This window comes from Chlorocebus sabaeus, chromosome 11, assembly GCF_047675955.1.
Source record: "Chlorocebus sabaeus isolate Y175 chromosome 11, mChlSab1.0.hap1, whole genome shotgun sequence".
Taxonomy (NCBI): Eukaryota; Metazoa; Chordata; class Mammalia; order Primates; family Cercopithecidae; genus Chlorocebus; species Chlorocebus sabaeus.
The window spans coordinates 26,799,972-26,813,956 of record NC_132914.1 but is presented as its reverse complement, the minus strand read 5'-3'; the positions used below and the strand labels follow the sequence as shown (position 1 = coordinate 26,813,956).

The window sequence follows — 13,985 nt, the reverse complement described above, 5'->3', positions numbered from 1 at the left end:
GGTGTTAGGCAAGATGTCAGCAGTGTGGCACGGACAGATGTTTTCACAGTCAAGAGGTATCTATCTGTAACTATTCAACTGAAGCACCTGTAGGAGCTGCAGCTTCTACTGACCTGGTTCTCAAACTTTGTGGCACAAGCTCATCAGAAAAAAACATTTCCTACCCGTTTCTGCCTCTTCCAAACTTTAGACCAAAATACTTTTCCTCCTCCAGGTAAGATGCCACTTCACCACTCCCCTCGGCCACTATTACCCCCCAATAACCTTCACCGCATGTCCCACCTCACTGACACTAGCCCATTTTAGAAGTCTTTCCACTGCTCAAAGTTTACTTACTAGTGGCAGAATGATAAGGGAATGAAGTTGGGAAATTTTTTGGTTCCAATCCAAGGAGCCAATTATTTGTGTTTAGCTATTAAACTAAAAATCTTATGTCAAGGAGATAAACAATTTCCTAATTTCTTTTTTAAAAGTCAAGAATACTAATATATTTAAAGTTATGATTCAACCATTAAAAATGCAAAAAAAAATTACAAAAAATAAAACAAATGAGCCACAGTTTAAGTGAATCTCAATGCTTAAATGGTGTTGAGAGAATGATTAAAGTCAAGAAAATGAAGTCATAATTTAAATACCTGATGTGATTCATAAGCTCTACGTTAATGCAGTATTACCCGGGTCAGACATTCAGTAACATACATGATTATGTAGAAAAGACACAAATGACAAACATTATTTCTCTGTCTAAAGTTATTTATTCATTAAATCCAGACAAATCAATTAATTTGTTTACATTAAGCCATTAGTTATACCTTTTATTTAGACAGATCTACTCAAGAAGTAAATAACAAGTAAAAGCAAAAGTTTTCGCCTCAACTTCCAGGTCACAGGGTGATTCTTTCAAAAGTAACATGGCAGAAACACTGAATGCAAATTCATACTATTAGAAAAATCAATGGAAGATGACATGGGAATCACAAACTACTGGTATTGTTAATGTATCACGAAGTTTATGCAATAGGCAATAGGTTAACTGCAACTCTGAGATAACGCCTTCTGCGTTTTTTTCTCTGAAAAATTCAAAATAGTGTTGACAAGTCTCAGATAATTTATAAAGGCATTTAACACTAACATTTTGTAACACGGACCCCCCACCCCTCTCCTTCCAAAACAGCAAACAGCTGAGATTCACTGATCTACTCAAGAGTTAAGTTACAAGAACTGAATACAGAACTCAAGTCCCAAGCCCTCCATCCTCTAACACCCAGCCTCAATAGGAGTCTACCACTGAAATCAGAACTCTGCCCACCTGGACCTGCTATTCTCCCCCACTGACTCCAAGGGAACTATGAGCAGCAGACAGGGAGATCACGTTCCATCTGCCTAAAAGAATGGGATGAAGACTGTCCTATCTACTTAACAAAAGCTAATTCTTCTGGCAATGCTGTGAAAGTTACCTTAAGAATTCACCTTCTGAGTCTGACCTGAGCAGTATGTCAAATTTCACAGGAGTAGGATTCCCCAATGAAAATCACTGCTGTGGACCTTCCTTTCCCAATCACAAGGAACATCCATGATGTCCCTTCCAGTTCTGTGATTCTAATGCTTCACACTGTGAAACAATTAAAATAGCTTTTTAAAAAGAGAATTCAAAAGCAAACTTTAAAAACATAAACATTTTCTAGAAAAATAAGGGAAAAAGTCTTACACTTACGTAGAAAGAATAAGTATCTGTAATGTACCACAAAGCTCTAAGTAGAAAAAACTGACACAGACCTGAATGATAGGAAGGATTTGTCTTTGGAAACAAAGGAGTAATTTATCAGGGCAATAAAATTCATTGTGAGGACACTAAAGTCAAATTAAATAAAATCAACAAGAGACAAAACAATGTCCTAGTTTTGTGCACTGGGAGCTAAGGCTTCACTGAGCACTAATTACATCTGTTGGAAACCAAGCAAATTAAATATGTCCCCTTTTAAACGTGTGTGTGTGTGTGCGCGCGCGTGTCTTAACAAGAACATTTCAAAAAACAAAGCATTTGAGTTATTTTCCCAAATTAATCTTGGGAATTAAAGAGCAGGTTATACAAGGTTTTTGGATTTTTTCAAATGTGCCCTGGGTAACAGTGATGAATATGTATGCTGAAGATACATTTAAAAGCCAAATGTTTTGTAGTTTTGGCCTTTCCAGTGTGCCTCAAAGCTGAGGTTCTAAACACAAAGTATAAAAACATATAAGTACATTTGCAGGATCTACGGTGCTCATAAATGAAAATGCAAAATACTTTCAAGGAAACAGTCAAAACCACAGTTTTTAGCTTATTTATTTTTGTGATCTTCATTGTATTTCGTCTAGTCAGTTCTTCCAAAGGGACTGAGGTTCTTTGAGACCTTGATCATGAAACAAAGCTTCACTCTAAGAATAAAGGTACAAAACAGTAGGGAAGACCCTATTCTGAGAGCAAACTATTTGATCACGGTGCCATTAGTTCATCCAAAGCATATACATCACGTGCAACACGTGTGTCGACTCCAGAAGTTTACAAGCCCAACTCGATATGACTGTGATGGGGGTGTGTACAAGGTAGAAAGACAACACACCGAAGAGGAGGGGATGCCGTGCAAATACACACAGCACAGGCACTCAGCCCAGTCCTAGAATTGAGCTGGCCTTGGTTAATACATAGCTGCTTTCCTCCCTCTCTCCACCTTAAAATTGTTTTACCCTTAAGCTAGCTGGCTAGGGCACAATTTTCCTTTAGTCTCTGACTAAGAAAACAAGCTTGCTGTGGTGACCCTTTAGGGGAAGCTCTTGGTTTCAGGACACAGCCACTCCTCTGAAGCTTACCCCTGCATCCCATACACGTATCTCTTTAGCACCCACCTCCAAACAAAAACTAGAGGGGCCCATGTCATGAAGGCCCACCAGCCACATAAAGGCTATCCATGCAACGAAATATATTTGCTTGTGAAAATAACTACCTGAATTCACTGTGCTAAGCTTGTTGTTTCTATGCCAATCTGATTGCTAGTTATAAACATCTAATAATAAAAACAAAAATAGTATTAACTAAACACAATTTGGTAATAAAAATGTTTAAAAATGGAATGAAGGTTTTGGGAACAGTATCTAATAAAATGGGATCTTGGTAGTAAAATAATTATAAACTCTACCCCCTTTCTAAATATGCCCTAAGAAGTATACAAAATACAAAAACTATACAAAATAACTTGTATGAAAATTTAAACTTATTTGTATAGCATTTACTTTTAAAAGAGTATACCAAAGGGAGTGAGGGTGGTGTCTGGCAGTGGCAAAGATCCACAGAGGTGACAAAAGAGCATCCATCACTGATACTGCTTATAATATCTGGACCATGGTGATAAGGAAGGTCAGCTTTTAGGAGTCTTAATTTTATTGTTTTCAAATTCTCTACAGACACTGTTTCCCACCTTGCCTCTTCCTACTAACCACTCTGGGTACAGCACTGTCAAGCGGTTATCCGAATTTAATCTTTACAGCTTTTTATAGTCCCTGGGTAGACTTTTTCACACAGTAAAAGAAGGGGATTTCAAACAAATTATTAGGCAACCAAGCAATACTGTTAATAGTAAAATTAGATAAACTCTGAGATATAAAAGTAAAACACCAACTTCCTATCACTTAGATACTACTTTATCATAGTGTAATAGACATACACTTTTTTTTTTGTGATGGAGTCTTGCTCTGTCGCCCAGATTGGAGTGCAGTGGTGTTATCTTGGCTCACTGCAATCTCTCCCTCCTGGGTTCAAGTGATTCTCCTGCCTCAGCCTTCCCAATAGTTGGGATTACAGGCGTGTGCCACCAAGCCTGGCTAACTTTTCATTTTTTTTAGTAGAGACAGGGTTTCACCATGTTGGCCAGGCTAGTCTCGAACTCCTGACCTCAGGTGATCCACTCGCCTTAGCCTCCAAAGTATTGGGATTATAGGCGTGAGCCACCACGCTCGACCAGACATACACTTTTTTAAAAATTCAAGTTACCAGTCTTCTGGGCTATATTAAATATTAGCTTAAATATTAGTCTCAAAGTCATCTTGGCTCTTTTAAAATAAAAATTAGGACACCTCACATTAAAATTTTAAAAATGAAACTGTTCCAAATCACCCATATATAAAAATAATTTTCTAAAAAATAATAAATACTGAAATAAGTATCAAAGTTTTAAGAATAGCTTAAAATTTTGTTAAATGTTTTTCTATTTATTCCTCAGTAAGAATTTTTCAGTTCAAGTAAACAGAAACCTTCTCTTTTTCTTGAAGGGATGGATGAAACAAAACAAAACAGAAACAGAAGTCACTGGTTTCCCCTGACATGACCTCCATTTATAAAGATATGATTCACAAAAAATATTCAGGGCATCTCTGCCATTGCTGAGCTTATCCTGAAGTTAGTGACGAACATGGATTTAAGCAAGAGAGGCCCCGATTTATATAATATTAAAGAGATTAATGAGTGATCATTGGGAGTAAACTAGGCTGTTCTTGGATGGATTTGGGCTGAAGTAAAAAGCTAAAATGAAGAAGCTGTCATGGCATCTGCCCTTTAGACTGAGTTTGGGCCCTTGTGCTCAGAGGAGTGAAATCATGGATGGCTATACACACACACACACATATATAAATTATAAATATATAAAAGAATCAAATATATGAAATTATATAATATATAATGTATAAAATTGTAGATATTATATATAAAATTATATATAATTTCACATATGAAATATACAAAATATATACTTATATATGTGAAATTATATATAATATATAATTATATATAAACATAATTATATGAAATTATTATATTATCATATAATATATAACTGAAATATCATATAATTATATATCATATATAATTATATAGTATATGAAATAATTATTATATGTAATTTCATGTTATATATCTAGTGATATATATCAGATACATAGTGATATATATCACTAGATATATATATTTCATATATTATATATCTAATGATAGCTAGTCCCCGTCTTCACAGTTGGCTGAGAAGAATGCTACTTGGGCTAGAAACCGAAGAACTTCTTCAAGAACAGTTAACATTTATTTAAAGAAAACAAAGGTGTTTATTGTAAGAGAAAACATTTTAAACCCAGGAAATACTGAAAAGGTGAAATTATATATATAATTATATAAAATTACATATACAATATATAATACAAAACACATATACTATATATAATTTTTATATATAATTTCATATTATATTATATAATAATATATATAACTTCATTTTTTCAGTATTTTCTGGGCTTAAAATTTTTTCTCTTACAATAAACCCTTTCGTTTTCTTTTTTTAAAAGAAATGTTAACTGTGTGAAGAAGTTCTTCTGTTTCTAGCCTAGGTAGCATTCTTTTCACTCAACTGTGAAGACATGGACTAGCTATCACTAGACCCTACAACTTATCATACAAGAGTAAAACTGGTTGGAAAGCCATTTCCACAGAGTAGGTGTCAGTGCCTTAGTACAGCCTAGAAGAGAAGTTCATTAACTAACCTTACCTCGAGAGATTAATAATGTTAACCAGTAGTATTGGGCAACTGGAAAAATGTCTATTAAAGTTTATAGGGCAACACCAGAGTAATCATCATAAATACCAAAAATAGGATAGTTCATAGTGACTAATGCACATAGAAATTAAAAACCAAATGCTATGACAAATAGAAAGTACCTAGAAAGGTAAAAGCAGTTTACAACAAACCAATTAGAATGCATCTACACTTGATGAATCTGCTGTATGGTGTTTTTTAATTAGACTTTTTTTAAAATGTAGTTTAAATATCATGAATTTTAACAGGCACGTTACATGGAAAAGATGTAATAAATAATTCTGCTGTTTTTGCATCTTATCCCACTCTTGTTTGATTTCCCCTTATGCATTTTAGCTAAGATGTAAAAAGTAGGAGGTTCCTTAATTTCGAAATATGGGAAATAAACGCTGGAGGAAAAGATATAGGAGTTACTTAGCCTGTCAGAAAGAATAATGATTTATTTTTTCCACTAAGATTATTTGCTTAGTCATTCCCACTGAAAAGAACGAGTTTAATTTTGGAAGTGGTGGGAATGATAGAAATCCTAGATCAAGCTTGTCCAACCCATGGCCTTCAGGCCGCATGCGGCCCAACACAACTGCATGATCTTTCTTAAAACATTAATGAGTTTGTTTGTTTGTTTGTTTGTTTAAAGTTCATCTGCTATTGTTAGTGTATTTTATGGGTGGCCCAAGTCAATTCTTCTTCTTCCAATGTGGCCCAGGGAAGTCCAGGAAACACCTCTGTCCTAGACAGACCATGGGGCTATTTTGTCCTGCCCCTGTGGACTTGGGACATTGACACATGTCCCTTCACTCCTACTCCTTCACCCCTAAATCCCAGCTAATGCTGTGATTATCTTAGTTGATCAGTTTGCGACGTGCCTACCATTTGCCCACCTCACTCCAGCCCGTTCTTCAACTACTCCCCACCTTTGTGAGGCAACCACATCTCCCTGCCCTGCCATGTACTGCGCTTCCTCTGCTTGGAACATCTTTCTCCCCACTCCACCACCACCTCCCTGCTAGCTTGCCAGGGTCTGGTCGACGTGATGGTGGTGGGGAGAAAGCACCAGCAGATCCAAGTGCTTCCTCTTTGCTAGGCACATACAATGACTCAAAATAATCCACTGAAGTTATGTTATTATCCCCATGCCCATTTTACAAATGAGGCCCTGGAGGCTCTGAAAGGTGAACTAGCTAGCTGGAGACAATACAGCTGGTACGAAACGGTAACTGAGATGTGAATGGAGGCTGACTCGAGAGTCCTGGCACTCAACCTTTACCTGGAAGGTGGCAAACTGGATGGGGACAAGGCAGATTTGCATATTAAATGCAAATAAACAGTTTTCACCTCCACAAAGAAATATGCCATTAAAAAATTTCAATACTTCACACTGTACATTTCTTTCTTTCTATGAAGATGGATACTATTCATGTTCATACTATGCCTCTATCATTAAAGAAAGGGAACCCAACAGTGTTTGCAGAACTTACTTCCTTTTTCCCTCCAAAATAACAATCTGGATAATCATATTAATATTATTTTTCTAGTGAAACCACTTACATTCTAGAAAATGGTAATGTGTTTTTAGCATGAAAGAATGAAAATAATACCTAAGCTTTAACACAAATATAGTAGAAAAATATAAAAAGATGTGGAAGATCTCACTATTCTTGTCATATTATATTGTGAAAACAAGAATATGCTACAAAACAATGTGTTGGTTTTCTGTTATGACCTGAAACATCACAATTTTTACTTAGTGCTTCAATACGTACATGAGAAAATACCAAATTCTTTTGCTCAAAGGAGCTCCACCATACCTTGTAACGGCCTGAGAGCGGAGCCTCAGTTTTGGTAAGAATGTGGTCTCCTGCTGATCAACTTGATCCCCTCTTTGGTCTCATTACAGAGTATTCATGGTTCAGCTGAACCATTTAGCAACATTTAAACCATTCTTAGTATTTACCTCAGGGGAAAAGTCACATTTCAAGGATAGCTGAAGTATCTAATATATTTAGTTGCTACTCTAAAGTAGACAGGCCTGCTTGAAAACAAGATCACAGCATACATTGCTCTCTGCAGGACCTCTGTGGGTAGGAAGCTCTTTTTTTAACTGATGATGTAATATTTTAGTTTTGGTAGTAAAGGATTCCAGATGTTTACTCTAACAGCTTTGTAGACACACGGGGATTGATGTTAGACACATAATCACTGGTTTTGGAGCAGGGCCAATTGTGTACATATGCTGTTTAATTATGTCGACACTCCAGGCATTTCAAACATCAACAGAATTTCTCGGCTCATATTCCCATTACGAATCCTGATTTAAATGATTATAGAGGGGTATGGAAACTGGGCATTACACATGCTAATGAAATCTATCTAGCTCTTTTTACTTTTAATAGATTTGGAGGTTTCATGGGTTAAAACTCTCTTAGGCTATAAATAGCAGGTAAATATAAAATAAAAACTGCCAGGAAACATTTGCCTCAGAATTTTTTGCTGCATGCTAATGTGGCAGTTTCAAAAAATTCTTTTTTGTCATTGTTCTCCTTCCTAAAACTTCGCACATCACAAGGGAACCTTTGACTCCACCATGAAACAGTCCCAAGAGTCCTAGAATTTGACTTTGGGATATACTTCTCTATATAAACAGTGCTAGAAGTTAGTTTTGTATCAACATTCCAAAGTTCCTTACCTAGATGATTCTGAACAACCTGCTATGAGTATGAAAAACATACACAGAATTTTGATGTATATTAATGACTCAAATTTCTCCCACTTCCTTTCGGGGAAAATGAAGCAGTAACATATACAATATTCCCACAAACTTTCTAAAAGACATTTCAAAGTTTTATATGTGAAAATGCAAAATGAGTAGCTCATCACAAGAAAGGATAAACTGGGCTAACAAACTGCTACAAACTGAAGGACTTGTTCAAAAGAGCAAGCTCAATGGAAAAATCCCTGATTGGTAAATTTTCCAGATACAAAATTTCCCAGCATCTCAAGATCATAGTTCTCCTAAGTTACTACTTATCCTGGGACATGGGAAGTTTCCTTCATGTACTGTAGGCTGCTGACATCATGCACATAAATTTAAACTACATACATACACCAAAACATATATTTCATCAAAGTAACTAGCATGATGATGAGAAATAAGTTATTTTGGTAAATTTATTTGAATCATATTTATAAGCAACACATATAGGTCAGATCAAGCCATTGCATCTCAGATTTTTTAGATTACTCTGAATAAGAAATATTTTCAAAAATGACGAAAATATCTGTAGTTTTACATCTGTGGCTGCCACTGAAATCTCTATTAAACCCTCTTTTTCTCTCAAGTTCTCCCATTCCCACTCTGATCCCACAGACCCTACTTAACATGTGCCTTTAGAAGCAGGCAAGCATTTTCTAGTCCTTTACTTTCAAGTCTGTCAGACCATCAACTACTTACCATTCTTACGGCCAACAGTGATAGTTCCAAACCTTTATCATCTCATAATTTTATAGTTGCTTATATCTCTCTGTGATCCACCTGGCACACTGCCACCAAATCTGACCCTACCCTCAGCTGGGCTCAAATCCTGTTAGTAACTCTACTGTGCCTGTGGCAGAAGCTTAACAAAGGGCTGCTGATTGAGTTCAAGAACTCTACACTGACTTCACACCATCACAATGAGGATGGATGGGTCTCACGTGTAACGATGAGCCAAAATACACTTTGAGAATCCAAGTAAAATGGCAGTGTTTAAAAAACAAAAATACTCAAACAATCTAGCATCTTGGGGTGTTGGAATTTTAAAGGTTTGACAATTGGCAAAATCAAAGTAATCCAGAAATCTAGCCTAATGTACTGGCAGAGTATCATAAAGTCATAATACCCATAATACCTCAACAAAAAAAAAATGGGGCCGGGGGAGTCTACAAGTTAATTTGGCACCAAGTTACCAGTTGTAAAATAAACCTTATTTGGTTGTTGTCTCAGGCATTATGTAACTGTAAAGAGTCTTCATTTATACTGAAAGCTGCAACAGTAAAGCTGGTCAGAAATCAGACATATTTAAGAGAAAAATCTCGTATTTCCTACTGCTTCAACTCACTGTTCCTGACCATCTTGAAGTGGTCTGCAAGTTATGGCCCGCTACCTGGTTTGTAAATAAAGTTGAATGGAAAACAGTCGGCTTCATTCATTTATGTACTATCTATGGCTGCTCATGTGCTACAATGAAGTTGAGTAGTAACAACAGAGACCATATTGCCTGCAAAGCCTAAAATATTTATTTACCTAGCCCCAAAACCAGCCACTTGTCTGGTACAGCATGGGTGAGGAAATACTTTCTGAGTCCTAACTTTGTTCTAGAAGTTAATCTGGGCTGCTTATCTACTAAAATCTAAGTTTAGGAAAAAAAAAAAAAAGATAATTTCGGGGATGTCTATTTGGTTTGTAAAAGAAAGAAGTTAAATATTATTCACTCGACTAACATGTATTTCTGTGTGGGAATTTCTGTTGCACTGCAACATCTCAGCATTTTTACTATGGCATTAGTAACAGCACTGCAGAGCACCACAGGCTGTAAAAACATTTCCGTGTGTGATAGACAAAAACTCAATATTGGAATAAAAGGAATAGAATACTCCATCTTATCTGGACAAGTGGTTTTTAAAAGTCATCCTACAGAGCCCTGCAGAACTTTCACTGAAAACAAGCACAATTACATGGAATGAATTCATTTCTGCTTCTTAGAGCCCCTCTACCTGGGCTTATAAACCATGAGAAAGAATGAAGATTTACACTGTCACAGAAAATACTTAAAAACCAAGGCTTTTGAACAAAATGGTTTTATTTTCTCCTGAATAAAACATTATTTGGATCATGGAGGGGAGGGGAAACTACTAAGAATTATTTTATCACTAAGTGTACTTAATATAAGTTGCTATAATGTTTATCAATTATATATTAGAAAACAAATGAATTGAAATCAACCTTCAGGCAATTCAGACATATGGCATCATAATCAAAATCCCAAAAGCAAGATACTTTATCTTTTTGCCTCATTTTTATTTCAACCCTTATTTTTACGAAAAATAAATTAGTTGCCCTAAACTCTTTTTAAATAAAGTGATGCACAAATAAGCAAACCAGCAAAGATTGAAATAAAAACAAAACTGACAATTTGGCGGTCATTTACTGGCAGACTAAGCAAGTTCAGAATAAATATCTCTTAGGAAGCAAGCCAATTAAATGTTGGTTTGATGGCTGATTCAAAGATAAATAGTAGCCAGGAGTATAACTCAGACGTCATAGTTTGAGATTGATCTTTTTTTTCCTTTAACCAGTGGGTAAAACTGTTTTTCTGTTATAATAAGAATGGTCAACACTTAACCAACAGAGAAGTTTTAAATTTTAATAACAAAACAGTGCCAAAGAGATGGTCTTGTTCCTCAGAACAAAAAATGTTAAGGAAATATTTTGGATCTTAAATTAAGGCCAATCATGAGTACAGAGCACAGCTGATGATTAACAGAAGATGCTGCTGCATTTAAACATGGTGGCAGAAGACACTGATTTACTTCGAATGAATACATGGTACATTATAAAAAGTGACAAAACGTAAACATAAGAACATAATTTAAACAATGGTAAAAAGAAAGCTTTTTGTTTCTTGAAATTGGGGCTTATGGTTTTAGCCACCAGAGGTCACCCTTCCCCAGAGAGATTAAAAAAGCAAGGCTTCCGAAGCACTGTCACTTACTGTGTATTTGTTAAAGGAATACAATAAAAAAAAACAAGGGTTGGCAATATTCTTCTTTCCCCAGCTAAAACATATGTGAGGCTGGACCTGCCCCACACCTCTCCCTAATGCAGACATGCTGGTAATGGAGAAGAGGAGAGCTGCAAACAGCCTGAGAGGTTAAAGTGATCTACAAGATAGACATGAGACAAATCACTGAGGGTCGGGGGTCAGGATGTAGTTCCCTGGGAGAAGAGACTTGTGGAATAGCACTATGCTAATGAGGGATAATGGAGAGAACTGGAAGAGGTTTCCAGAACTCTTACTGTATTATAACTACAACCATTCCTGAACATTCTTCAGCTAACACTGCAGTAAAATTTTATATGGCTTTTTTTTCAATTAGTTTTGCATGTCAAACCTAGGTATCATGTACCAAATTTGGCTTTTTTTAAAAAAGGCAAATTAGCCAGGGTTCCTCCAGAATTCAACATATACTTTTACAATTGGATTGGAGAGAAAGAGATCTTTAATCTATCATAGTGCCTTGTACAACACATACTCAGCAAACACTTTTCCTCATTCACCCCTCCTTACACATAATACAAGAAGGATCTGACAACCAAAAGTTTCAACCTCTTTTGTTTCAATTCTGTTCGTTAAGAGGGCTCAATTCTATTTACTGCCACTTACTGTAGCTGCAAGAAGTAAAATTCAAAGGTTAGAGTGGTTTTTAATAATTTCATGTACGTGACCAAGGAACATAAAGACATTTATGACTATCAAGAAATTACAACCTTCCAAAGCACAGTGTTTATTCCATGTAGCACCAAAGAAAATCCCAAAGAAAAGGTACTTAGCAGCCTAGAAGTCCTTGCAATTTCTTTGTGAAATACTTGGTTAGAATTCACTGTTTCACATTCCAACATACTGGCAAATAAGGTTATCACACATCCTTATGTCTTTTGATACCTAACAACTTTTTTTCCCAACTACACAGGAAAGGTATGTTCATTTAAAAATACTCAGAAAATGAAAACGGCTCTTAGAAAATAAAATCACCTATACTCCCACAGAGTACACGGAAAGAAAATGAAGTTCTGAGTGAAACATTTTTAAAACACACAAATTAAACTTATACAGTCTCAAATTCTTTTAATTATAATTCATCCACATTATTCCCAAATCAACTATAATCTGTCCCGGGTTTTACCAATAACAGTTCCAACAGGTTCACCAAGAACCCGACACCGCGTGGGCTGTCTTCATACTGCTTCCTATGTCCTTGCACCATCTTTGATGTCCCCAGAGCATCTGCACAGCTGACGTTCCTCACAGCCACTCCTCTGTCCTGACTTCCACATCTCGTTTTCCATGGCTTCTCCCACCCATCTGGTCATTCCCCTGTCATCTTCTGGGCTATTCTTTTTCACGCTAACATTATTGATTTCTGGCTCAGTCCTCTATGCTTCTCATTCTATCCCCTCTCTCCCTAGGTGACCAAAGTCACCCTCATGGCATCAACTACTGAAACTACATGTTGATGTGCCTAACACATAATAGGTGCTTAATAAATGTTTAGTTTTATTAATGGCTTAATGATTAATAACTTTCCAATCTAATATCCAGGAAATTCTCAGCTCCAAGGCCACAACCACACAGCAGAGGCCTCTTACCACAGCAGAGACTGGTAACTGGCTGATTAATCATAAAAGCAGGTTAAAGCAGTGAGTCATGAAAACATGAAAGAATTTTGTACATTTATATTTAACCAGATTCATTCATCTGCCAATATTTTTAACCCATTCATCTGCCAATATTTTTAGAGTCAAGGCCAACCCTTAAGCGAGGGCCTACTGATCCTTGAGTGTCCTTCTTGCCTAAAGCACACCCATGGTGAATTATCCGTGCTATCCAGCTTCTGTTTGTTTGTTTAAACAACAGCTTTACTGAGATATCATTAACATGCCATACAATTCACTTACTTAAGGCACACAGCTTGATAGTTTTAAATATACTCACAAAATTATGGAACTATCACCAGTCACTTTTGGGACATTCTCATTACCCAAAAAGGAACCCGCATACCTATTGGCATTCACTGTCCATTTCCCATCAAATCCCCAGCTATAGGCGATCATTTACTTCCTTTCAGTCTCTACGGATTTGCCTACTCTGGATATTTCATATAAATAATATCATACATGTGGTCAAGAATCATCCAAATTGTAGTATCTGTATTTCATTTTTTTATTGCCAAATAATATTTCATTGTATCATTATATCACATTTATTAATTCAGATAATTTGGGTTGTTTCTATTTTTGGCCATTATGAATAATGCTGCTACGAACATTCATGTAAAACTTTTTGCATGGACATCTATTTTAACTTCACTTGGGTATGTAATTAGGAGCAGAATTGCTGGGTCATATGATAACTCTACGTGTAACATTTTCAAGAAATGCCGGACTCTTTTTCAAGGTAGCTGTAATACTTTACATTCCCACCAGCAGTGTATGAGAGTTCCTATTCTTCACAATCTCACTCACACTCCTTATTATCTGCCTTTTAAAATTAATATCATGCCTGTAATCCCAGCACTTTGTGGGACCGAGGCGGGTGGACCACTTGAGGTCAGGAG

The 13,985-nt window shown here is 36.2% G+C and overlaps 1 protein-coding gene across 1 annotated transcript in view; it reads right to left on the bottom strand.

The window, feature by feature from the left end:
* Window positions 1-12,870, bottom strand: part of RASSF8 (Ras association domain family member 8) — a 47,525-nt gene extending 34,655 nt beyond the window's left edge. The window contains exon 1 of the mRNA XM_037990247.2: window positions 12,555-12,870. The gene's annotated coding sequence lies outside the window, so the exon portion shown is untranslated. The remainder of the gene's footprint in view (window positions 1-12,554) is intronic.
* Between the last annotated feature and the right edge of the window lie 1,115 nt (window positions 12,871-13,985).